The sequence below is a fragment of the Crocuta crocuta genome, unplaced genomic scaffold (assembly GCF_008692635.1).
Source record: "Crocuta crocuta isolate KB4526 unplaced genomic scaffold, BGI_CrCroc_1.0 scaffold162, whole genome shotgun sequence".
Classification (NCBI taxonomy): domain Eukaryota; kingdom Metazoa; phylum Chordata; class Mammalia; order Carnivora; family Hyaenidae; genus Crocuta; species Crocuta crocuta.
In genome coordinates this window covers 462,855-475,495 of record NW_027529433.1, presented here as the reverse complement: position 1 = coordinate 475,495, position 12,641 = coordinate 462,855, and the positions used below count along the sequence as shown (strand labels likewise).

General features: G+C 39.0%; 1 protein-coding gene across 3 annotated transcripts in view; it reads left to right on the top strand.

Annotated features, from left to right (window-relative positions):
• XRCC4 (X-ray repair cross complementing 4) overlaps positions 1-12,641 on the top strand; it is a 262,099-nt gene that overhangs the window by 234,889 nt on the left and 14,569 nt on the right. The window contains exon 9 of one of the 3 annotated variants that reach the window (XM_077759850.1): positions 2,118-5,722. The exons of the other annotated variants lie outside the window; for them this stretch is intronic. The gene's annotated coding sequence lies outside the window, so the exon portion shown is untranslated. Of the gene's footprint in view, positions 1-2,117; positions 5,723-12,641 lie in introns of those variants that run through there. 3 annotated transcript variants of the gene reach the window in all.

Sequence of the window (12,641 nt, the reverse complement as noted above, 5' to 3'; positions counted from 1 at the left end):
CCCTCAAATGATGAAATTGCAACTCTGTCTTAGCTACAACTGGTTATCTTTTATATGATTTGAAATCTCAAAGTGTGGTTACTTCTGACTCGGAGACAGATTTTCAGACTTAATACTATGTCATCCAAAAGCTATGCTTGCTTAACAAGAATTTTATGTTCTGCAAAATTATGACATTTGAGGAAGGTAGGAGAGAAAAGAAACTATGTAATAAAACAAACCCTAGTATTTTCTTGAGGAATTCTATATAAAACACTGTCATTCCTGAAGAGCATTTTTATCTTTGTTTGATTTTTCCATTATAGTCCTAACCTGTCATATATGATAGCAGTAACTTTCATAATGGCCTACATTCAACAAATGTGAAAGTTTTTTCAGTGATAGTAACACAGTGTGTGTTTTCACTGTTACTGTTCTTTGTGTCAGTAATCATTCATCTCAAGAATTTGAAGTTTGGGCTGTGTGCAAGGACACAGGACTCTGTCCTGTGCCCTTGAGCTTACACAAACTTCTGAACTATGATTAGAAAAATACAAGTCCAAATGTGTATGTGTTTATTCAGTCATTGCATGTTTGATGAACACTTTGTGCCAAGCACTCTGCCAGGCACTGGAGATAGAAAGATGAGTCTAGACTCTGCCTGGAAGTCTAGACTAAGGAAGGAGGCAGACCTGTACACAGGCAATCAAAATGTGTGATAAGTGCTCAAAGAGAGGAGCCCAGGAAGCTCAGAAGGCATGAAAGAGAATCAGCCTGCTCTGACTTTATTGGAAGAGTATAGGAAGAAGAGGTTATGGCCAAGGGAAACTCCAGAGAGGAGATGGATGAAGTTTGAGCTGAACTTCTGGGATGACTGAGGATTTTCCAGGTGGCTGAGCTACATACACTCAGCCATATGTGAAGCACAGAGAAATGGGCGAGTGTGGCATCTTCAGTGTTCCGTGGCTGGAGTGAAGGAAAGGAAAAAGATGCAGTGTGAGGCTGAGAAGGCATTGTAGACTCCCCACTGATTTTGCTGTGAATGAACAACTATAGAAGGATCTTAAGAGAAGAAAGGGAGTGACCTGATTCAATTTGTAGTTTTGAAAGGGCAATCTGAAGGCCAAGTAAGGGCACAACCACTCGCACCCAGACGTCTCCCACTTCTTTGCAGGTTGTGTAACTCTCTGATGCTGTTCCCAGCTTGTCTGGAAAATTGTCAAACTCTGCTTCAGACGAAGCAGTATCCACCGATTAAGCCTTGCCAACAGTCTTTGGAAGTTGAGAGACTCCTGATGGTAGAGTGACACAACTGGCCCACAGCAGAGAGACCCCTTTTTAGTGCCCAGGCCTTGGGCTTTGATAGAAGCAGGAGTGGTTTCATCATTTCCTTTAGGAGTGACCTCAGGGTTTTTTAATGTCTTGTGGAATTGGCTCTCTTTCTTGAACATTCCCAGCCCTGCTTTGACATTCCCATGTCCTGCAGAATGCTTCTTATATATACCTTTAGAGTAATTGCTGTTGCTATCCTCATTAATTCACTCCTGACACCTCTTTCTCTTGGCCAGAGGTGTGACTGTGCTGTTGGAAGCAATATCCACATTTCTTTCCTAAAGCTTCAACACTTTATGTAAAGGTACCCATTCTGGATCCAGAACTTGTGCAGGAAGGAGGGAGTAGAGTTCAATATACTGGTGCCATTCAATGGATGTTAAGTAACATAAAGCATCGTGAAAGAGGGGCTTAAATCCTGAAAGGAGACATTGTGAACTAACCTTTTCTTCCCTGGGATTTTGATCCCAGGACAATTAAAAGGTATAGAGTATCCTTTTCCTCAAAATAAAGTGAAAGAAATAACACTTCTTAAAAAATCAAATTACATTTTGTTTTCAAGTTTTAACAGAAAACTTGAGGCTGTATTTTCCACGATCTTTCTAGTAGGCACACACATGTTGGCCACTATGTCTCCACAGATTTCAGTGGGCAAGTGCATGAGGAGGCACTTTTTCCACCTCACTGATGATTTTTGCAGTGACCAAACTTTATAAAAATATTTTTTAAAAATCTTCATGAGTCAATCGTCCAGTGCACATGAAAATAACTCGGTTTTCTACCACTTCCCTTCCTCTCCTTATCAGAGAAGCATTTGCAACCAGGCGTCCTGTGAACGTGACTAAATCGTATCATAGAATCACTGAGAATATCCTCACTATAAAGTAATCACCAGTGTCCCTGGAGCCCTCACGTTGGTGTCAGCATCTCCACCCAGGATCCTCCATCAGTCCTGCCTCGTAGTGTGATCCAGCAGCCTCTCTTTATGAAGCGAAGTGAGATTCAGTCCTTATTTTATTCCATTTAATTAAAGAACAGCCAAAAAAATCGTGTCTTGCATTTTCAACACATGGTTCCAATTAGCACAGCGGAGCAGGACCCTGAATTTGATAAAAGCACTGACGTGTACCTTTGGTGCCTGTACAATGTAGTCTTTCATTTTACAAGGTGGCTGAAGTGCAGTTTTAAATATCTGTTTTAAATGTTAACAAAAACCCAGGGGTGTAAGCTTAGGAAAAAAGTGAGAAGTGAACACAATTTTGTTTGAATTGCCTGCCGTAGACTTTTCGAACCTTGTATGCAGAGGATGCTTATGTGGGAAAATCTGCAGTGGGCATTTACAGGCTTATATGCAAAAAGCATTATGGTTCATCAGACTTACACTCAGAGGCTATTAGATGGGAGATCCATCACCTCAGGAAATACCACTTACTGTACTGTAAATTCGCTTCATGTGACCAATCTGCTCAAGAGGTAATGGAAATCCCATTCCAATAAATTTGTTTCAGACCAGGCTAAAACTGATAGGACATTTGCCTTCAGTGGGACCCTTTCTGGGTAACTTCTGGAAGTTCATATGTTTTTAAAGAGGAACATAAAACTTAGGTCCCAGAATCTGGAAATTAGATGTGGAAAAGCCTAATTTAGGTCATCACATCCCACCTCCTGCCAAAATAAAGGAAACTAGCAAGAGGAAAAAGTAAGATAAAACAAGTAAAATATTTTATGACTGCTTCACATGGTGTGTGTTCTATGCCGTCCCAGAAACAGTGGAATGATTTTCCATTTCAGGTCATGGGAAAGCATGATGCCTTTAGTCCCAGAAGGGTGAGATACTTAAGCTGTTATAAGGCCCTGTGTGAAGGTTAACAACAAACCTCTTTGTGCCTGGCTTTTATTTTCAGAGCTACCACTCCATTCTTGGCCCATAATTCACAAACTAGAGAAATGTGCCCATCAAAAACAAACTCACTACCAATTGCATTCAGAAATTTTAGCCCAAAGTGCCAAGGTAAGAACAAAAATCTACATAGAGTAAAGCTAAGTAAACGAATTTCTTATAACTGCAATTTAAGAAAAATAGTCATTGAGATGGGCTTTCTGATGGCTTCAGTGCTGGAGAATGTATCAGCAGATTTACTTTGTGTCTTCCCTCCATTCTCAGAACTATAAAACAACTTTCCACTTTTTTAGAAGGAGCTCCAAAATGTACCTGAATGAAACCCCGTAGACAGGCCATTCCTCAGCTTATGCCGTCTACTGCCATTGGCTCTATGTCTTCACCCCGTGACTGAGAGGGAACTAACTGTGGCATCTGTGATTATTTATTTTTAATAGGCTCACTAATTATCACCATGAGTTAACTTACTAATACATAGATGATTATTCTACATTACGAATGAGCCATTATAGATTTAGAATGTCTCTAAATCTTCAAATCACAGACTTAACTAAACCGTGCTATAGGAACATTTCCCATTCTTTCTTGAAACCCACTCCAATAACCATCATGTCTACCACTCCACCAAAGAGTTCTTTTCAAGGTCAGAAAGGATCTTCATGTTGCTAAAGTCATTGGTCATTTCTAGCCTCATCTTAGTCACACTGAAACACTGATAACTTAAGTCACACTTGGTCTCTGATTCATTGTTCTCTCTTGGTTTTCTTCCTATTCCACTGGCTATTCCTTCTTTATGCCTTTTTTGCTTACTCCTATTTTCTCAGTCTCTATAGAGGGATCAGTACTCAGACCTCTTCTCTTTACATTATTGGCTAAATGGTCTCATTTAGTCCATGGCTTTAAGTAACTTTACGTGGTGAAAAATGGCAACTGCCTCCTGGCCTCTCTTCTTGGATGTACAAATGACATGGTAACTCTAACATCAAATTCTTTATTTTCTCCTCAAACATACTTCTTTAGCACCCTTTTCCATTTCATAAGTAACAACTCTATTCAACCAGTTGCGCAGACAAAATCTTTTAGAGACATCCTTGAATCATTTATTTCTCTCCAATCTCCAATTTTAATCTATAATCTGTAACCTGTATGTTCCAGTTATAAGGTGCCAGTGATCTGCCCCCAGCTCTATTTCTTTGGTTTTTCCTCCGACCCTTCACTTACTTGCTCTATCTCTATTCCAGCCATAGTCAGGTCATCATTGTGCCTTGAACATGCTGTTCCTCTGGCTGTAATGCTCTTCCCTTCAGATTAGCTAGAGTCACCTCCTTACTTTTTTCATGTTTCTACTCAGATTCCACGTTATTGAGGGAGCCTTTCCTGAGCATCCTATGTAAAATAGCACCTTTCTAGTTCTACCTGCCACACCACTGTTTCTCTTGCTGTCATTATTTTCCACATCACTTTTCAGACCTCGCTTATTATATAATGTGTTCATTTGTTTGTTGTCTGTCTCCTCTGGGCAGACTACAAACACCATTAGAAGAGGGACTTAGTTTATTTTGTACTCCCCTGTAATCTCCTTTGCCTAGAGTGATGCCGTATGCACAGTAGGTCCTTAATAGATTTTTCTGAGTTAATGGTTTAAATTTTTATCATGGTAACTACAAGAGCAATAAGGCGTGGGAAATTTTGTCAGTTGGGCTCACTGACATGTTACTGGAACAAACCCTTTACTGAATCTGACATGCAAGGTTGGCCTAAATTATATCAGACTCTCTTAGCATTTATAGTGTTCAAGTTTACATTTCTATGTACATATCATATGTCCAAGTCCCAACAATGTTAAGGCTTGAAATGAGATCATATTAACTTTACTATTTTTTCTGAGTTTTATTTTTGACCAAATTTGTATATATTTAAGGTGTACAGCATAATGTGGTTTTTGACAATACAGTGTTTTTATGTTTATGTATATACTGTGAAATGATTACCACAGTCAAAGTAATGAACTCATTTATTACCTCTCATAGTTACAATTGTGAGTGTGTGTGTGGGTGGGGGGGGTGAGGACATTGAAGATCTACTCTCTCAGCAAATTTCAGGTTTACAAAACATTACTGATAATTATAGCCCCCATGCTGTACGTTAGATCTCTAGAACCTATTCATCTTGTAATTGAAAGTTTGTAACCTTTGATCAATATCTCCCCTTTTCCTCCATCCCTCTGCCTCTGATAACCATTATCCCACCCTATGTTACTTTAAGTATGACTTTTTTTTTTTAAGATTGAACATTTAATTGAAGTCGTATGATATTTATCTGTCTGTGTCTGGCTTATTTTACTTAACATAATGTCCTCCAGTTTCATACGTATTCTTGCATATGGCAGGATTTCCTTCTTTTTAAAGGCTGAATAATAGTCCATAGTATATATAAACATATGTATGTATACATGCCCCATTTTGTTATTCATTCAACCCATTTCTATGTCTTGGCTGCTATGAATAAAAATGCTGCAGTGAACTAATTTTTGACAAAGACACCAAGAGTACTGCATAGGGAAAGGATAGTAGTCTCTTCAATAAATGGTCTTACAAAAACTGGATTGCCACATGCAAAAGAATGGAATAGGATCCTTTGTCTTACACCATACATAAAAATCAACTCAAATTGAATTAAAGACTTAAATGGAAGCCCTAACACCTTGAAACTCCTAGAAGAAAACGTAAGGGGTCAGCTCCTTGACACTGGCCTTGGAAATGATTTTTTGGAAGTGACACCAAACAGGCAACAAAAGCAAAAATAAATGGTACTACAGTAAAATTTGAAAGTTCCTGCATAGCAAAGGAAACCATCAACAAAATGCAAATAAAGGCATCCTATGAAATGGGAGAAAATATTTGTAAATCACATATGTAATAAGGAATTAATATCCAAAATATATAAGAAATTTATACAACTCAATAGCAGAAACAACAAATAACTCAATTTTAAAATGGGAAAAGGACCTGAATAGACATTTTTTTCAAGGAAGACATGCAAATGCTCAACAAGTATATGAAAAGGTGGTCAACGTCACTAATCATCCGGAAAATGAAATTCAAAACCACAATGAGATGTTGCCTCATACCTCTTAGAATGGCTGTCATCAAAAAGTCAAAAGGTAACAGGTATTGGTGTGGATTTGGAGAAAAGGAAACCTTTGTGCACTGTTGGTGAGAAGGTCCATTGGGTTAGCCATTATGGAAAACAGTGTTGAGATTCCTCAGAAAATTATAAATTGGATTACCATATGATCCAGCCAACACATTTCTGGGTATATATTCAGAGGAAAAGAAATCATTATTATAAAGTGATATTTACTCTCCCATGTTTTTATTAACCTTACTTATCCAAACAGAGACCTGAGCCTTCATCCATCCTGTGTGACTGTTGAGTTTTTCCCTCTACACGTGGGCCCTGCCCATTGTTTATCATTTCACCCAACCATCTGTCTTACAGCTTAGGCCACTGCTCCTTTTGTGGGCCAGTGCTCTCTCCTTTATCTTCCTGGAATAGGTTTCCTTAAGCTGCTGCTGCTCCACTGTACTGCTTTCCAAAGTGGGGCAGCAAGTCTTCTTTGGTTCTCTACAGCACAGGAGACCAAGCTTATTTACTTTAAATAAAACCTTATCACACTCTCCAGTGACCTCCATATTCCGAAGCATTGTGGTCATTCTGCAGTCATCATTTTGTTCACACTGATCACTTGAAAACATGAAAATTTGGTAATAATACAATGAAAATCTACCACACTAAGTTAATTTACTGTAGCTAGACCCGTAAGGAGTCACCAGTAACATGCCCATGTTACAAGTACCAGTTTATCTACATGTACCATCTAGCATACACATATGCACCCCCTTCAGTGGGATTCTCCTCTACCATGTCTCCCCTCCAAGCCTACTCATGAGTTCAAAGGAAAAAGGCCCTCCTCTCCTTATCCTAAATTCTGCCTCCTGGGCCACTGGGTATCCCAGGATCTCTGTCTCTTTCGAGAAGAATTTAGTAAATTCTCCCAGGGAAGCCACACACCTTGTCTCTGGGTCAGTTTGAACCTGTATCCTTAAGCAGAAAAATGGTTCAATATCAGTATATTTCTCCCAAACTAGAACTGTTGAACCATTCATTATACTAAGTATGGACATCTGCAGCCATTGTAAGCTGCACCAAGCCCAATCAAGAACCTTTTATAAAATAGTAAGTTCACATACCCAAATTTTCTTAGTCTTCAGATTCCCTGATAGTAAGATATTGACATGCAGGAACAATCTCATGAATACGTGTATTTATTGCACATACATACATACACACACACACACACACACACACACACACCATTGACCTGTATGCTCGGAGAGGGTCTTCTTAACAATAAACAATAATATGCTATTGTAAAGCATAAACCCATATAAAGACTAAAAAAAAAGTTTTCTAGTTTTCTGCCCTAGACGTTGCTCTCCTCCACCCCAAAAACTCTCTGCAGAGAAAGAGAACTCTGTTAAAACATATCTGATTTATGTGACTAAATGGAAGACACATCCTCTGGGCTTAAAGGGTCTGAATCCAGGTTGTTGCTTTGGACTCAAGAATAGAGATATTTACTTTCTTTATTATTCAGAACTCAAAGGCATATTGGGTTGTTTTCCCCAGATTAAAAAGGCTGCATCAAAATGGTACATTCCTCACTTTTACTTTTTGGTGTCCAAAAACTTTTAAAGGGCATCCAATGCAGGAAAGCTCTTGCATATGATGGGTTGAATGTTTGAGTTAATACAGATTCCTCCTATATAAGCTAGGCTTCCTTTATCTATTAACTAATAATAATGCTTTGATTCCAAAATCAAAATCATTGGTTTTCATGCCATACAATAAATTCTCACATCATGTCTGAATTGTGAAATGATAGCTGTCTCTAGAATGAAAATAGTGATATTTTTCTGTCATTAGGAAAAATTGTAGAGACTCTGCATGTGATTTCTTAGAGTGGTCTATAATAAGTTAAATCTGATTAATTTCCCTTTAAATATGCAATGAACAAGATCGATCTCTCTTTTGTCTCTCTTCCTCTCTCTCTCTCTCTCTGTCTCTCTTTCTCTCTCTCTCTCTCTTTATCTCTTTAAATTTCTGCTACATGGAACTAGTCTATGAGGGAAAAATTGTTCTCTCTCCATATTTCCCACTTGATCTCTCATAATCCCCTCACTGGGTCCCCACTGTTCTGTTTCCAACCTTTCCACTAAGAAAATACACCTGCCCAGGTCTCTTGTTCTGGGACATTGCTGCATGACAAAGTNTGAATTGTGAAATGATAGCTGTCTCTAGAATGAAAATAGTGATATTTTTCTGTCATTAGGAAAAATTGTAGAGACTCTGCATGTGATTTCTTAGAGTGGTCTATAATAAGTTAAATCTGATTAATTTCCCTTTAAATATGCAATGAACAAGATCGATCTCTCTTTTGTCTCTCTTCCTCTCTCTCTCTCTGTCTCTCTTTCTCTCTCTCTCTTTATCTCTTTAAATTTCTGCTACATGGAACTAGTCTATGAGGGAAAAATTGTTCTCTCTCCATATTTCCCACTTGATCTCTCATAATCCCCTCACTGGGTCCCCACTGTTCTGTTTCCAACCTTTCCACTAAGAAAATACACCTGCCCAGGTCTCTTGTTCTGGGACATTGCTGCATGACAAAGTAGATAATAAATTGATGCCATAGATAGAGGACAGTTAACTTGGACTGGCTACCCTTTGTCTTGTTATATGTTCTACTTGACAGGCCTTCATTCATCTAACTCAGAATTATTGACATAAGGGTTTGGTTTTTGTTTTTTTTTTTTTAGCCAATCAGTGAGGCTTTTCTTTTACTCAGTCACTAGAGTATACAAAGCAGGCAAATCTGGATTCCGTGTCCAGTATTGAGTTGGTTCAGATGCACAAAGACAGCAGAGCCAATGCTGAAAGGTCAAACTGTTCTTAAAACATGGCTCTGATTCCTTCTTTCAGTGAGCTCTTCCTCCCCCTGCACTCCAGTTTTGTCATTTCTAATGTGCAGCCAATAATCTCATCACAGGTGGTTCTGAAGATTAAATGAGATCATGTAAAGCGGCACTTAGCACAGTGCCTGGTGCCCAAGAAGAGATGCGTTAAAAGTGCAGGATGGTTAGTGTTAGTCTGCTGCCACTTCCAGTTTAGCCAGAACCATTAGAGAGGACAGATGGGTGCAGTATAATGCTGGATACAATAGAGCTGGTGTCCATGAACGAACATTCCCCTGAGGGTAGCAGAACAATTGCTTTTTTGTAAGTTGAGTTAAACCACTCCCTAGCATGGCTAATGATGACTAATACAGCAGAAGGGAGTTGGTCACCCTTGTGCACGACACTGTTGGGAAGTTGACTGTGCTCTGTTTACAGAAATTCAGGTCACCGCCAAGCTCTCATCTATGTCACTCCTGCCATAGTTCTAATCTTAGAAGAAATTTACTCATTTGTGGAAGAGATGTCAACCTTTAACATATACTATATATTATTTTGGGGGAATTCCCAGCCAACCTCCTAAAGCAAAATACACTGTTATGAATAGTATACTAATAGCCTTTTAATGAGGCAGGTTGTAATGGTATATACAGTATTCGCATAGAGACATGATAGATAAATAATGAGAATATAACCTGGAAAACTCATGTTTTTATGGAAACAGAAAAATGGTTCTCTTGGACCACAATATTTGAATTCTTTCATTTTTGTACTGCTAATAGCATAGAAAGGCACGATATTTCAGCTAAGAGTATTAGAAAGGTATTGGCATTAAACATACATCTAACAATTTAAATGATTTCTTAGAAGGGACTGAAATACACTTCTTCATTTTGTATATACATCCTTTTTACATATTACTCCAGATAGGATTGCAAAAGCAATGATCTTGCAAGAAACAAGACCTCTACTGAAAATGATATGCACCATTAAAATACAAAATAAAACACATGAGCCAACAAAGCTGAGATTAAAAAAAAAAAAAAAAAAACTAATATATTTTTTCCCTTATGTTTCATCTGTCTATACTCATTCCAACTTGGCCTGATTTGTTGATCCCAAACCTGGATATATTGCCAAAACCTTGTCAGGATCCTGAGAAGAGACAGGAGCCCCCAACTCAGTTTTTAGTTATTTCAGGGCTACTTCTGCTTCCCCTAAATTTCCCCTCTATGACCACTGAGGCCTTCTAAAGGATATTACCAAGAACTTGGCAGTGAGGTCATGTGTCCTTTGTCACTACATGTCTGATTCTTGTTATAGATTCCCTGATACCTCAGTTTTCAAAGTGGTGGATCTGGAGCTGTGGCTTTTGTCTGTCTGTAGTGGGAAGTGCCCTCCTGCTTAGGTGGAAGGTAGATGCCATGCTAGAAGCACGGCACTCCCATGCTCCACGTCTTGCGTTATGGGTCACTCAGACATGCTCCCTGAGAAAGCTCTCATGAACAGGGAAATCATCATAATTCCCTTATTCCTTATCTCTGGAGAGAGAGGAGGGCTAGTCCCTTTCAGAGTCCCCACTGCCTTCCAAGTGTGTCTCTGCTTTTGAAGTGTCAACAAGCTCCAACTGAACTCATAATCTCCCTTCTACCTTTAGCCACATCTCGTTCCCATTTGGGTGCTTTCCAAATTGGTGGAAGGCACCAACCTTATCATGATTGGTATCACCGACTTTTCCATCTCCTGCACAGACATTTTTTTCCATCCTAGCTTCCATCCAGTCACCAAATTTTGTTACTTCTTCCTATATAGTGTCCAATATTCTCTACCGTCACTAACACTACTGCCACGAACAGAACTGCTACTGTTGCCTAGATCAGTGTCACAGATTGCTAAGGAGTCTTGCCCTTTAATCCTGCCCCTTCTCAGTCCTTTCTCCTGGTTCAGTTCAATTCAGTTCAGTTCGTGTTCCAGCTCCATGTTCCTTAATTGCTCCCTACTGCCTTCAATAAAAATGTCCAGTATTCTTAAACTGTCTTATAAGGCCTGTTTGGTATGATGCCTCCTTATTTCAGTGACACTTTCATCATTCTGTCTTTTGTTACTTTTCCCTCCCCTCCAGGAAACAAACAAACAAACAAACAAAAAACCCTATACATATAGGTACTGAATCACTACATCTTCCCATGCTCTGTCTTCACTTCCAACCCCTTGAATATTCTCTTCCCTTTGTCCTGAATACCCTTTCTCACTATGCTTTCTCCATTCTTTGACTAATTCCTATCCATCTTTTAAGTCTTGGATTGAATGTCACTTCCTCTAAAAGCTTTTCCTGACCATCCAAATCCTGATTAGACATTCTTCATAGATCTTTTGTTCACGCCATATTTCCCCCACCATACAGCATTCAGCATATTTAGTACACATGGCCCTTGTTAAGTGTATGTTTACTTCTCTGTCTCTGTCACAGGCATTCATAAAGACAAGCACCCAATCTTTTTCTGTTCAATTCTTTGTACCCAAAGTAGGTCTTCCTGAGTGAATGTATGGTGGTAAGAGGAAGACACTGCTGCAGAAGAAAGAGGGGATGGCTAGCAGTGACATATTACATGAATGATTAAAGACGCTGCTTGTAAGAAAGTCAGAACTGTCCTTAGGGTCACACAAAAGGAAACCAAAAAGAAGGAATCCACATTTGGGCGAAAGCTAATGAGCACGTTTTGAATCACAAGTTCAGATAAAATGTGCTAGTACAAAGGAGTTGAAATTCCAGAAAACACTCAAGAAGTTTGTTTACAGTGTGACTTCACTGCTTTGTGCAGCAAGTAATAACTTTATTGGTAGCTTCTCTTGGCTTGTTGTGATAACCACATAAAGGAAAAGAGCTATAACTGAGATATAGTTATGTTTATTTTGCAATACAGATGTCACAAGGGTATGAGGAGTTGCACAGCAAATAACCGTGTATTCACTACCTACCTTCAGGACTAACATATTATTAAATGCAGCAGAAGACCTGGTGCATCTTAAATTTAAAATGACTTTTCTCCCAGTTGTGCCGGTCTCCAGTTAAAGCACAGATTTATTTTTTAGAATGAAAAAAAATGTTTCCACTATGGAAAATCATAACTAATCTGTTGAAGTTTATACAGAAAATATCTTCAGTAACAAAGAGGCGTGCAGAGTTTCAGGAAGAAAGTGTGAGGGTCATGATGATAAAAGCAATGGAGGACCCGCAGATGTGCCGCAGGTCCTCCTCACTGTCATCAATCATAAGCCTGTCCTACTGCACAGTTCTCAACCACTAGGTCTTGGACCCCCGGGGGTAGCAGAATTTATTGTGAGGGGTCTGTAAATCCATATGCACATTCAGTATGGGTAGACTAAATAAATAATATGTCACACACACACACACA